The sequence below is a fragment of the Podarcis tiliguerta genome, assembly GCF_965153285.1.
Source record: "Podarcis tiliguerta genome assembly, chromosome: 3".
NCBI lineage: Eukaryota > Metazoa > Chordata > Lepidosauria > Squamata > Lacertidae > Podarcis > Podarcis tiliguerta.
The window spans coordinates 63,096,246-63,109,003 of NC_139536.1; the positions used below are offsets into that span (position 1 = coordinate 63,096,246).

The 12,758-nt window shown below is 43.0% G+C and overlaps 1 pseudogene across 1 annotated transcript; it reads left to right on the plus strand.

Annotated features, from left to right (window-relative positions):
- The first annotated feature begins 8,592 nt into the window (after positions 1–8,592).
- Positions 8,593–12,484, plus strand: LOC310673746 (vesicular inhibitory amino acid transporter-like; annotated as a pseudogene). Its single transcript has 2 exons — positions 8,593–8,601; positions 11,361–12,484. The product of its transcript is annotated as a vesicular inhibitory amino acid transporter-like (transcript).
- Positions 12,485–12,758: the final 274 nt, after the last annotated feature.

Below are 12,758 nucleotides of genomic sequence, written 5' to 3' on the forward strand. Positions count from 1 at the left end.
ATGCGGCAGCTAGACTGGTGACTGGGAGTGGCCACCGAGACCACATAACACCCATCTTGAAAGGCCGACACTGGCTCCCAGTACATTTCCGAGCACAGTTCAAAGTGTTGGTGCTGACCTTTAAAGCCCTAAACGGCCTCGGTCCAGTATACCTGAAGGAGCGTCCCCACCTCCATCGTTCTGCCCGAACACTGAGGTCCAGCACCGAGGGCCTTCTGGCGGTTCCCTCATTGCGAGAAGCAAAGCTACAGGGAACCAGGCAGAGGGCCTTCTCGGTAGTGGCACCTGCCCTGTGGAACGCCCTCCCACCAGATGTCAAAGAGGAATACAACTACCAGACTTTTAGAAGACATCTGAAGGCAGCCCTGTTTAGGGAAGCTTTTAATGTTTAATAGATTATTGTATTTTAATATTCTGTTGGAAGCAACCCAGAGTGGCTGGGAAAACCCAGTCAGATGGGCGGGGTATAAATAATAAATTATTATTATTATTATTATTATTATTATTATTATTATTATTATTATGGTGATGATGAAAGGGATCTAGGGAGTTATTGACTAATCCACCTACTTCCAGGAGCACTATTTAGCAAATGTGCCCCAGCACCACTCCTGCCAGTTTGCCCTCCGAACTCTGACTTCACCACCACCTTCACCTCCAGGCAAACAGTAATGATGCCACTTTCAGGATGCTTTTGCTGCAGCCCCACTGGGCAAGCCTCTTCTTCTCACTTCCTTGTGAGCACTTAAGACGGCTTTTTATTTTTATTTTTTAGCAGCCTCAGTTAAAGATTGCGCACTTCCCCAAAAGTGAATGGAACTCAAGGTGACCCAAATGGCACTCACCAGTCACAAATGGAAGATGCCACATTGTTCATGAGCTCCGGGAGCATGTCTGTGTCTTTTCTTTCTGTTGCTCACATCAGGGGAAGTGAGTCAGATAGATGGGAACAAGTTTGCCCGTATGAAAATGAATGGGGGAAAGAATCAGCGGGAACTGATGTGTTCATCATAGTCAAACCTGTCCTATCCCAAAGCTCCTTTCCATCAGTTTCATCAGCCTAATGGGCTGTAAAGTGCCTGCATATCAGATGGTGGCACTCTGTCAGGGGGGCCCTTTAAACTGCAATGCTCAATGCACAACGGGATTTAAAAATACCACTTCTACACAAGACTTTTATTTTTTTTAATGTGACAGCCCTCTTTGCATTAGTAAAACTTCAGCAACATCCTGTGACAACCCTACCATGAAAACATTGTTACGATTGTATAGAAGGCCTATGCACCCAGATTTTTCTCCTCCTGCTTGCAAAGCAGACCTTAAATATCTCACATAACTGGTTTGTGTAGCTAGCCTTTATGTAGTTATTCTTAGCAACAGTAGCTAAGTCACTGCAGTGCGTAATGGCAAGGCACCAAAATATTGCTCGCTTTTTATATTATATCAGTGAATGCCTTGCGCTCATTGAGAAGGAGAGTCTCATTGTTGCTGTTTGTTTAATTGCTACACTTACATGTTGCACACATAATCATTAACATGCTCACCTCTCTCTTTGCACATATATACAGTCTGACCATAGGATGGAAGATTCAAGTCATTCATACTCTAACAGATACTGCTACTGTTTTGGGGTAAGGGGCTTCCCAGCGCCATAGCACTTGATTCTCACAGAGAGCAAAATCAGGCCTCTGTGTGTTCCCAGCTCCAGCTGCAAGATTAGACTGGCTATTCTTACAGTCAGGTCTTTCAAGGCCATTTAAAAGCCTTCAGTGAGGAAGCCTGGTGAACATTCTGTGCGAGGGAGTTCCATAATGACAGAGCCAGACACTGAGAGGTCCCGTCTTGTACCTACCAGCCTGGTGGACCTCATGGGCAGGCTTGCAAACAGGGCCTCCACAAATGAACTGAAGGGCTTGGTGGGCTCAGGCAGTCCTTCACATAACCTGGTGCCAACCCATTTCAGGTAGCAACCAGCACTTTGAATTGGCCCTGTGAGCACATTCAAGACGGAGTTCTAAAACAAATTATTCAAGAGCGCAGGCCAGTGCAAAACCGCAGTGCAGACGTAACACTAAACCATAGTTTGTACTATTCCTCGGCCAATAAAGCAAGATGAGCACTGCAATCCCAGAGTCGGCCACGACTGGACCTAATGGTCAGGGGTCCCCTTTACCCTTTACCTATGGTTTGCTGCTAGTCCTGAACTAAGTGAGGAAATCAGTGCGTACAGGCTTTTGCCCACCCTGCCCTCAAAAGAAACACACACATTCCACATTCATTCTGCGAGGAAAATGTTCTAGCACCCTTTCCTTTTGACTCGGACTTTGATGCCTCCCAATTTATATAGAAACAGAAACAGAGAAGTAAATTGATGTTTTTTTTCTGCCTCCCATTCCTGACTGATCCCTGCCTTTCAAGGCCATTCCATAGATTACATATATTATGTCTGCCTAACTGAGGCATTTGTCTTTTTCCTTTGAGATGTGCATTTTCATGTAGTCTTGAAGTGAAAGCCATAATTACAATTCTCTCGTTTCCCACGTGTAGCCTGCAAGCGATGGTGCTAAGAATGAGGGGAGAAAAGAAAAGTAACCTTCATTAGTCAGTACACCTAGGCTTCTGATAACTATTGAGGAGGTGATGTCTCGGTACACAGTTGTCTGAGATTGAAACTTTTAACTGTCAAAACTACCTTTACTCTCCACTTCATTCTTTGTGTAAATTATTTTCTTTAATGTACAGCCTTTGAGAAATCTTAGCGGCGCTTGGAGGAAAACAAGGCAAAAAGAATATAGATGCTGGGCCTCCATGACTGACAGCCTAAGGCTAAAAACTTTTTTACAGCCAAAAGCTTTTCCTACGCAGAAACATGTTCTCCTCAGATATCAGTGGGTACTGGGCAGTGACCGTACTTTTAAGCCAAGGAAGAGTGACCCCTAGTGTTTACAAATAGAGATTCAGAAATCCGGCCCCACTTTCTAATGATTTTAAGACTAAAAAACAATATATGTTAATTACCCCATTGCATATTATTGACATTTATAGCACAGAGGTATCCAAAAGACTGTGTTCTCCCTTGCCAAACATACCATAGTTAATCTATCATGGACCACTAGGTGTGTAAATCCAACAAATGGCACACTTTCTCTGTGGAAAAGGCACAATGCTTTGCTTGAATGAGCAAATAGACCTATTCCAGAAGACCAAATGCCCTAAACACTGATTACACAGAGTACAGAGGATGACAAATCACACCCTAAGTCTCAGAGGTAGTGAGCTGCACAGAATGTTTGCACCTGGAGCGAAGTGGAGAAAATAAACCTTTCCTTCTGCCACATTCCTTGCTACAGGGGAAAGGAAGAAGAAAAGAACATAGCTATCTTAAGTGACATCATTTCTGAGAAAAGGGCACATGCAGGAAATGATCTAGGCAAAATCCCATTCATTTCAGTGGGTAGGAATTAAGCAAGTGTTTCCTGTGTAACACACTCTCAGACGCAAATCAGTAGGAATTAAAAAACGCATCACCCTCCCCACTTTTAACCAGTAATCAGCTTAATTCTCCCAAATGCTAAACTGTTCTCTTCCTTTTGCCAAAAACCTATGTTTGTCACTGGAAACGTGTGTCAGGAATCCAAACTTGTATCGTTTCCTCAAGAATGAACATGCATATTTTTGAAAAGTAATATTGTAAGTAACTGGCAGAGGGTCAAAGCTTATGATTTCAGACTAGCCTAATCCCATTTCTCCCCCTGAATGTGCCTCAAAGCAATTCTCTCCTATTATCTGTTGTGCCTTTGAACAGTATCTGAAGGATGATGTGTACAGGTAAAATGAGAAGTAGGATTTTCCCCCAGTCCTCACTCCCGCTTCCTTTGAGGGTGGCCACTCACACATCACCAAAGGAGAAAAGAGGACACCAATTTCCATAAAATCTGCATATGCTAGTTAGGTATAGATGCCAGGTGACCTGTGTGCCTGCTGAGTCTGCTATCTGGTACTGTTGATCAGCACCTTTGCAGTTTCTGTTCTCCTTTTTGTAGTTCCTTCTCTTTCAGCTGGACCTGGACTGGATGGATCATCAAATAGAAGATGGTCCTCTGTAAAATGAGACACTTATTCACCCCACATCCTATGCCTTTTCAGAGATTGTTGATTACTGCCTGGACAGGATTTTACAGAAATTATGATGAGCATGCATACTGGGTTGGAATGAGGCTAGAGGACAACCTCCTGCTCCTCATTCAAAGTCCAGTCATTATAACATGGGAAGAATCCAGTGGCGTGTGGTGAAATATTTTGTAGGGAAACAGTTAGGTCACAGGTACCAGCTTGCGGGGTGATTGGGAGGGGCGTTGCAAGCATGGGCATCCTACCTACCTCCCTAAGCCAGGCAGAAGCTTCCTAGGCTTTGAGAAGGGGGTGCCAGGCCTCTGACAGAAGGCTGGAGCCCTCCTGCCTCCTTCCCAAAGCCAAGCAAACTTTGGGAAGGTGGCGGGAGGGCTCTTGGGCCTATCAGCACATCGTACATTCCTCCCTAAGCTGGGCCAGAAGCTTCCTGGGCTTTAGGAAGAAGGGGAATATTTACCACTCTCTCCTATACATTCTTGACTTTGGATAGGCAACCGGAGGGCCAGATAGTACTGTTCATGGACCAGATTTGGCCTTGGGTTGCTAGTTGCTTATCCCCATCCTAGCATATTTCTTCAGATGGTTCATTTCCCAGTGTTTAGGCTGAAAAGAAACCAAAAGAATGTTACACACCAACCCAATGTTCACAAGCGCTGTGAGATTCCAGGAGTCCCAGGCGCTTATCCAAGGTTGGGAAGATCTGTTGGGAAGATCAAGGCACAGCGGAGGCTAGTGTCTTTAAGAATAATGGTTTATTACCACATATTCACTCCTGGAGTCTTCAGTGGAGTGGGTGTAGAACATTACACCCCAAGAGTGTCTCTCATTGCCCCTCTCCTACGTTTAGCAAGCTTGGGTCCAAAGCAGTCATCAGTCATGACTTCCTGTCTCTTAGTTCAGCATTCTCCCACCAGCACCAAGATGGCTCTGCCCTCCAGCCCCCACATGGAGATCTGGTCTGCCTAGCAGGTCATGGAGGACTGGCCTTGGTCCTCCTTCTTCCCAACACACCTCTCACCAAAAACCTCCCATAAAATGACATTTTTTACTGTCAGCTCACACCCTTCCCTGTCACTTTGACAACCCCTGTTTTGCACAGACATAAGAACCTTATTTGAATTGTAAATGCCTGGCTATTGTTTCACAATGGCTTGCATTTGGCCAGCCCTAGGCTAATTCCTAAGCTAGCCCAGGGATTCCTTGTTAGGCACATATCTGTAGCTTCCATTTTTCCTTCCTATCCCCAAATCACAGAATCACAGAATTGTAGAGCTGGAATTCCCCCCCCCCCCAAAAAAAAAAACTTCACACACACACACTGCTCCAGCACACACTAAATTAATTTGCAAAGGTTTCTGGGTCTGAAGCAATCAGATTACAAGGCCAACCCCTTAAACAAAGAAAACCACATTGGACGAAGGTGTTATATATTTGGCAAAACAAGTCAGGAAAAAATATGGAGAAAGGGAAATTGATTTGAAATTGTTGAGTTTGTTTTCTCAGACACCATTTCGTGCTCTGTGGTCACAAGGCAGCTTTTCTCCCTATTAAAAACAAACAAAGCAATGGGGTCGTTAACTTCCAGCATCATTTTGTAATACAAATATTTGCAGAAGAAAAAAACCCCTCAAACCAACAGGAAGAATTTTATTAAATGATTAAAACCCAAGTATCTTCAGTAATGGAAAAACTGGTTGCTAATTTTGGACAGAGATGGCTGTTAGAATCTGGGGTTCCTAAAAACTGGTCCTTTTATTATTATTATTATTATTCAGAAGATAAATTCTGACATTCTCAATTTTTCAATTGAGTTTTCAGCTTTATGTTAGCACCAGGAAAATACATTTTCTATAAACACACAGCAGTATATATGAAGAGACACCTGTAAGCAATGTAATGTTTTGTAATAGCATATTCCCCTCCACAGAGACTCCTGGGAGTTTTTATTCTTTTTATTTTCATCTTTCTGGTCCATAGAGATGCTCACAACACATTTAGGAGAACCAAAGCACATTTCCTCAATGTAACAGCTGCAAAAAAAGAGGGGGAAAATCCACCTAGGGAGGTTAATAGGGGCTCACCTTTGCACCTCTGTGCTTGTTCTTACGCTGTGCAGTTGTTTTTAACTCTGAATTTTTGTTCTAATTCATTGCATGGAGTACTCTGGTCAGTTATTTCAGGGTTGTACTGGTGCTGCAAACTAGCTGGACTGGAAGTCCAGCTCCCAGACCTGTTGCAAAGGCTCATCTAGTTCCTTTACGTGGTTAAGAAGGACCACACAAAAGACATGGGGCAGAGCAATCCAAACAATAGGAAGCCAATGCAATTTAAATTATGCCAATGTAACTTACCCCTGTTCTAAACCTGGCAGAGGAAAGACAAGCCTTTAAAATATAGGGCTTTTTGCAAGTGTAACTTCTGCTGAGTTCCTAGGCCATGTGACCAAACTGAACAGGGTTTGGAATAGGGTTAAGTCTCCCCCTGCTCTGTCCTGTCATGTCCCCACTTTTGAGGAGTTAGAAGAAGAAGAAGAAGAGTTTGGATTTGATATCCCGCCTTTCACTCCCCTTCAGGAGTCTCAAAGCGGCTAACAATCTCCTTTCCCTTCCTCCCCCACAACAAACACTCTGTGAGGTGAGTGGGGCTGAGAGACTTCAAAGAAGTGTGACTGGCCCAAGGTCACCCAGCAGCTGCATGTGGAGGAGCGGAGACGCGAACCCGGTTCCCCAGATTACGTGACTACCACTCTTAACCACTACACCACACTGGCTGAGTTACCCCAGCATCATGTGTCAGTTTTGGCTGAGTCTGACTGCATAAGGATGGAGGACTTATGCTGACTGAGCTGGGATGAAGGATTTCAGTTGGCTCAGCCAGAGACCTACCTATTTTGAACTCCACTCATTCCATAGTCCTTGGGTTTGGATTGCTGCCTAGGTGAGGGAAGGGGTTTATGTTGTACCCTAAAGGCAGGCAGTGCAGCTCCATTGCTGCCAAATAAGGGAGCACAAGTTTGCACTCTATCTGCCTGCCTCCTTAACATCCAGTCCAGTAGGTGGCGCTGCCAGCCAACTTCCTTTGCCATAATCTCACTGTTGCCCTTAGAGAATTTAGCAGGGAGGAGGATGGGGACAAAACTGGAATTAGTTGACCCTACATGTCAACTACTGCTTGCCTTCTGCCCTATCTGTCCCAATGGGCCCCAGTCACCATGGCTTACATGTAACACTCTTGCAGTGCAAGAATGAAGAGGATGCGGCGCTAGGACAATTGCTTCAAAAATAATGCTAAAGTGGATCTTTCTCGTTTGTTTGTTTGTTTCCAGAGAGGTGGCCACCTTAGTAATCGCAGCAGAATAGAACCTTAACAACTAGCAAATTGATTAAGGCACAAATTTCACTGGGCCACAGTCTGCTTCATCAGATGTATGAACTGTTATCCCCAATATATTCGCATGATTTCGTGGTGATGGTGGAATTGTAAAGAATGCAGTCAGAGAGAAATGAAATGAAAAGTACATGCACTGCCCTCCAATCCCTCTCACTATCAAGAAAATATAACAAGCGAATAGAAAGAGAACCTATTGAGTTGACGCTGACACAAAACCCCACACGTACACTATAAAAAATAATATAAGTTTCACAAAACAGCTGTTGAAACCCTGGTACAGGTAAGCCAGTCAATTTATATAATAATATATGTTATACTGTATAATATATATAATGTTTTTGTTTTTGTTCAATCCATTTAAATAGTTGATGGGACTATTTTAAAGGATGGGACTGCATCTCTGGGAGAGGGTGGTCTACAGAGTAACATAACATGGGCAGGAATGTGGCAAGGGGGCAGTTGTCCCCCTTAAATCTGTCATAATCCCCAGATTCCCATCTTTTCTTTCTTCTCTTTTATTTTTAAGAGTAGGTTTACAGCATTTGCAGAACCAGGGATATGAGACAAAAAGCACAGGCACTATTTTTCTCAATTTATTTTTGAGAGAAACTAGCCTTCTCCCCTCTTTCATGTTTTGTCCATCACTCCCCTCCCCCCCCAAAAAAAATTCCCCATGTCCATGTAACATACTTGTTCCTTGCAGTTGCTCCACTGTCCCTGGGACATTTATCTAATAAATCCTTATTAGATCCTTATTTCCATAAATAATTTTCTCTCCTTTTTTCTTTCTTTCAATTATCTTTCATGCAATGAGAAACACTGACAAAACTGTGACTGATGTCCATGGTATATTTGCAGACTTTTTAATATATAAATGAGAAATGTCAGTGAGAACTGTTTATCTGAAATTGAATCTTTTTTATGCATAACTTGGTTCAAGAGGTTGCCAGTTTCAGTACTAATGTGAATTAAATTGCCACAAAAATAACACGCTGGGCATGACGGTACATGAAAAGTGTGAGACTTTCATTTGGAGGGTCACCCACCCAGTATTGTACATACTGTAGAGAAATGTTGCAGGTATGAGATAGGTAGATGGAGGGCAGGTAAATAGAACAAATATGTTTGAATTTAGGGTAAACATATTTACCTCTCTTGAGCAATGCATACAATGTAATATAATGTTATATAACATAGCATAACATAATTTTACAAAGTTGGTTTCTCTGTCTGTTTTCTGTGCCCTTCAACGCCTCTAAAGATATCACTCTAAAGATATACCAATTTGGCATGGTGGTTTCTGAGATCATTGAGGTTTGGGTCCATATTTGAATATCATCAGACACCATTTCAATTTAAGATATCAGACTGGACCTTTTAAAACTGCATTGATATTAACTATATCTGGCAAGAAACTAATAGGACTGTGGGTCAGATGAAAAGTGAGATGAGCACCGCAACCCCATAGTCACCTTTGACTGGACTCGTCAAAGGTGACCATGGGGTTGCGATGTTCATCTCATTTTTAAGGCCGAGGGAGCTAGCGTTTGTCCACAGACAGCTTTCCGGGTCATGTGGCCAGTGTGACTAAATCACTACCGGCACACGGAGAACAAAGACGAGTGCCAGAGTGCATGGAAACACTGTTTACCTTCCTGCCACAGTGGTACCTATTTATCTACGTGAACTGGTATGCTTTTGAACTGCTTGGTTGGGAGAAGCTGGGACAGAGCAATGGGAGCTTACCCTGTCATGTGGATTTGAACCGCTGACCTTCTGATCAGCATGCCAAAGAGTCTCAGTGGTTTAGACCACAGTGCCAACCACGTTCCTTAATTGAACATTAGCCCCACCCCAAAATGAATTGGAGTGAGATCTTGGTTGGACGTTTGCTGGGTTAGCCCAATCAGGTAAGGCAGGATGTAGTGCACAGCCCTAGAAAATAACAAATTACATTATCCATTTATAAATCACAGTAATTTTTGATTTCTTGGAATTCCTGAGCAATGCTGGATACTTTCTGCTCATCTGCTATGCAAACAGTTTGCCTGTTTGCTATGCATTTCTTCTTCTTCTTCTTTGGCGATCACTCATAGCTGAGTAAGATTGTCTTCCATGAACACAGTTTTAACAATGAGTCTGTAAGTGACTGTGGAGGCCAATTCTGGATCCACACGTCCTTCTACAGTGGGGACATAGGTTTCTGGGTGGGAGTTGATCATGGTGTGGAATTGCCAAGTGTGCCTTCCTCTTAGCATGTTTCTCCCTTGGGTCCTGAATTTGAGCGTCTTCAAAGCCCATGACACCTTTGGTAAAGGCTATTCTCCAACTGGAGTGCTCGCAGGCCATTGTATCCCAGTTGTCGGTGCTTATACTACATTTTTTAAAATTTGCCTTGAGACAGTCTTTAAACCGCTTTTGTTGACCACCAGCATTATGCTTTCCATTTTTAAGTTTGGAATAGAGCAGCTGCTTTGGAAGACATAATTGGCATCCACACAACATGACTAGTCCAACAAAGTTAATGTTAAAGAATCATTGCTTTGACACTGGTGATCTTCACTTCTTCGAGTACACTGGCAGTAGGTGACAAAAAAGATCTCTGCCTAAGACCCTGAAGAGATGTTGCCCGTCAGAGTAGACAATACTGGGCACAATGGACAAATAGTCTTGACTTGTGCAGCTTTCTATAGTCTAAAGTATCACTGGCAGCAGTGTCAAAGGCTACAATAAGCCAGCTACAGAATTGGTGCCAAGCCAAAACAGAACCCATCTTCCACACAACGTAAATATTTTTTTTAAAAAACCCACTTTGATGGTCTTCTTATCTTTTGTTGTTGTTTAGTCATCTTAGTCGTGTTCGACTATCCGTGACCCCATGAACCAGAGCATGCCTTGGAAACTCACTTTCTTCTCAAAGCTTCTCCTTTTTTAGGTTCATGGAGTTTTCTTAGCAAAATACTGGAGTGGTTTGCCAGTTCCTTCTCCAGGTGGATCACATTTAGTCTAAAATCTCGGCTATGACCTGTCCATCTTGGGTGGCCCTGCACGGCATAGCTCATAGCTTCTGGGAGTTATTCAAGCCCCTTCACCACGACAAAGCAGTGATCCATGAAGGGGCTTCTTTTCTAGCATGCGTTTAAAATACACATATATATCTGCCGCTTAAATATTGCTGCTGTTTGTAACAAGGTGGCTGTATTCACAATTAAAGGAAAATTCAGAACACAAGTATCTTGGCTCAGAAGAGTATAAAGAATGTGTATCTGCCTTATGGGTGAAGGTGAAGAGGTCCTCCTTTCATGAATCTGTGTGAATCCATAAAAAAGTAATATTGCAAGGTCAGAAATATGAGAGGGATGCTATTTCTAGGTCTCCCTGCTTATTTATCCAGCAGTACCACCTCCCTGCGTGCACAAAATGCGCGGGGACAGCGAAAGCTCTTTGATTTTATCATTATTGAACTGCTATTGAACATTAATATGCACATTGATTAAATAACTGCTTCGCAGCCTTTTAAATTATGCCTGCAATCACATCAGCACTTGATATTTAATAGGAGCTTGTCTCTACAATTTGCTTGTCTTCAATTTTCTGGCTTATCTGGATTTCTGTGCTTCTGCCAGCAGTTATTTTCCCTGCTAACTTCATTCATCATGAATATACACATTTCTGGCAGCTATTATTTACTGAGACAGGTTAATGTAACAGCAATCCTTCCATGCAATTAGCAAAAGGTAGCCACTGACAGCTGCGGGTTTGAATGGGTTGTTTCTAGTAAACATTTTGCTTCAGGTGTTTTTTCTTTTGTCCCCTCTCTCTCTCTCTCTTGTCTCCAGGGGATTTTTGTTCTAGGTATGCCATATGCTGTACTCCACAGTGGATTCAGTGGGCTGCTTCTCATTATCCTGGCTGCAGTTTTCTGCTGCTACACTGGCAAAATCCTAATAGCTTGCCTGTATGAGGAAAATGAAGACGGGCAGCTGGTAAAAGTGAGAGGCACATATGAAGACATTGCTAATGCCTGCTGCAAAGAGCCGTTTCCGAAACTTGGTGACAGAGTTGTCAGTGTGACCCAGGTGATGGAACTGATCATGATATGCATTTTGTATCTGGTTGTTAGTGGCAACTTGCTGTCACACAGCTTTCCAGATCTCCCAGTGACCGAGAAAACATGGTTGGTAATTGCCTGCGTAGGCCTGCTTCCTTGTGTGTTCATCAAAACACTCAAAGTCCAGTCCAAGCTCAGCGTCTTCGGCTCCCTAGCACATTTTGTAGTGATCACATACTGCCTGACCTAAATGCACCTGTGGTCCTGGGCAAGATTCAGCCTCTCAGTGGAATTTGAGAGTTTCCTGGTCTCAGTAGGAGCGGTCATTTTCAGTTCCACATCCCACATATTTCTTCCTACTCTGGAAGAGAATATGCAAAATCCTGGAGACTGTAGATCGATGCTGAATTGGACTCATTTCTTGGCCTGTGTCTTCAAGACAATCTTTGCACTGACTGCATTCCTGACTTGGGATGAAGAAACAAAAGGAGGTCATTACTGACAACCTCCCATCATCACTGCAAACCTTAGTGAACTTGTGCCTCTTAGTCAAGGCACTTCTGTCTTACCCAATGTCATTATTTTCAATGACAGAGATTTTGCATGCTTACGTAACTTGGAGTCATACCTCTCTATCACTTCCTGCAATTTTAAAAAAGTTCTCTCCTCTTGTTAACTCAGCTGATGGCAATATTCATACCACATTTTGCTCTTCTGATGGGTTTAGCAGGTAGTGTAATGGGCGGTGCAATGACCTTCCTCCTTCCGTCTCTTTTTCACTTGAAGCTGAAATGTGGAAAATTAATATTGCTGGAGAAATGTGCAGACATTTCTGTGTTTACCTTGGGCATCTTCTGCAGCCTAGGTGGTCTTGTGTGCTCTACAAAAGGTCTACTGAAAGCATTTAGATAAAAGTAACAAGACTACACCAAAGGCCCTTAACATTTGCCTACTGTAAAAAAGTAAAGTTTATAGAAATAACGAAAACATAAGCAATTGCATCAAAGTCTGTATTGAAGTTGGATCCAATCATGGTTTAGTCCCGCTGGAATCACTGGGACATGATAGGAATGACCTACAGGCTCCATTGATTTCAGGGGGACTAAAGCTTAACAAGCATCCACTATATCCAGCCAAGCTATCCATGCATTTATGTCAACAATTTTTTTTATTTTATGTTGAATAC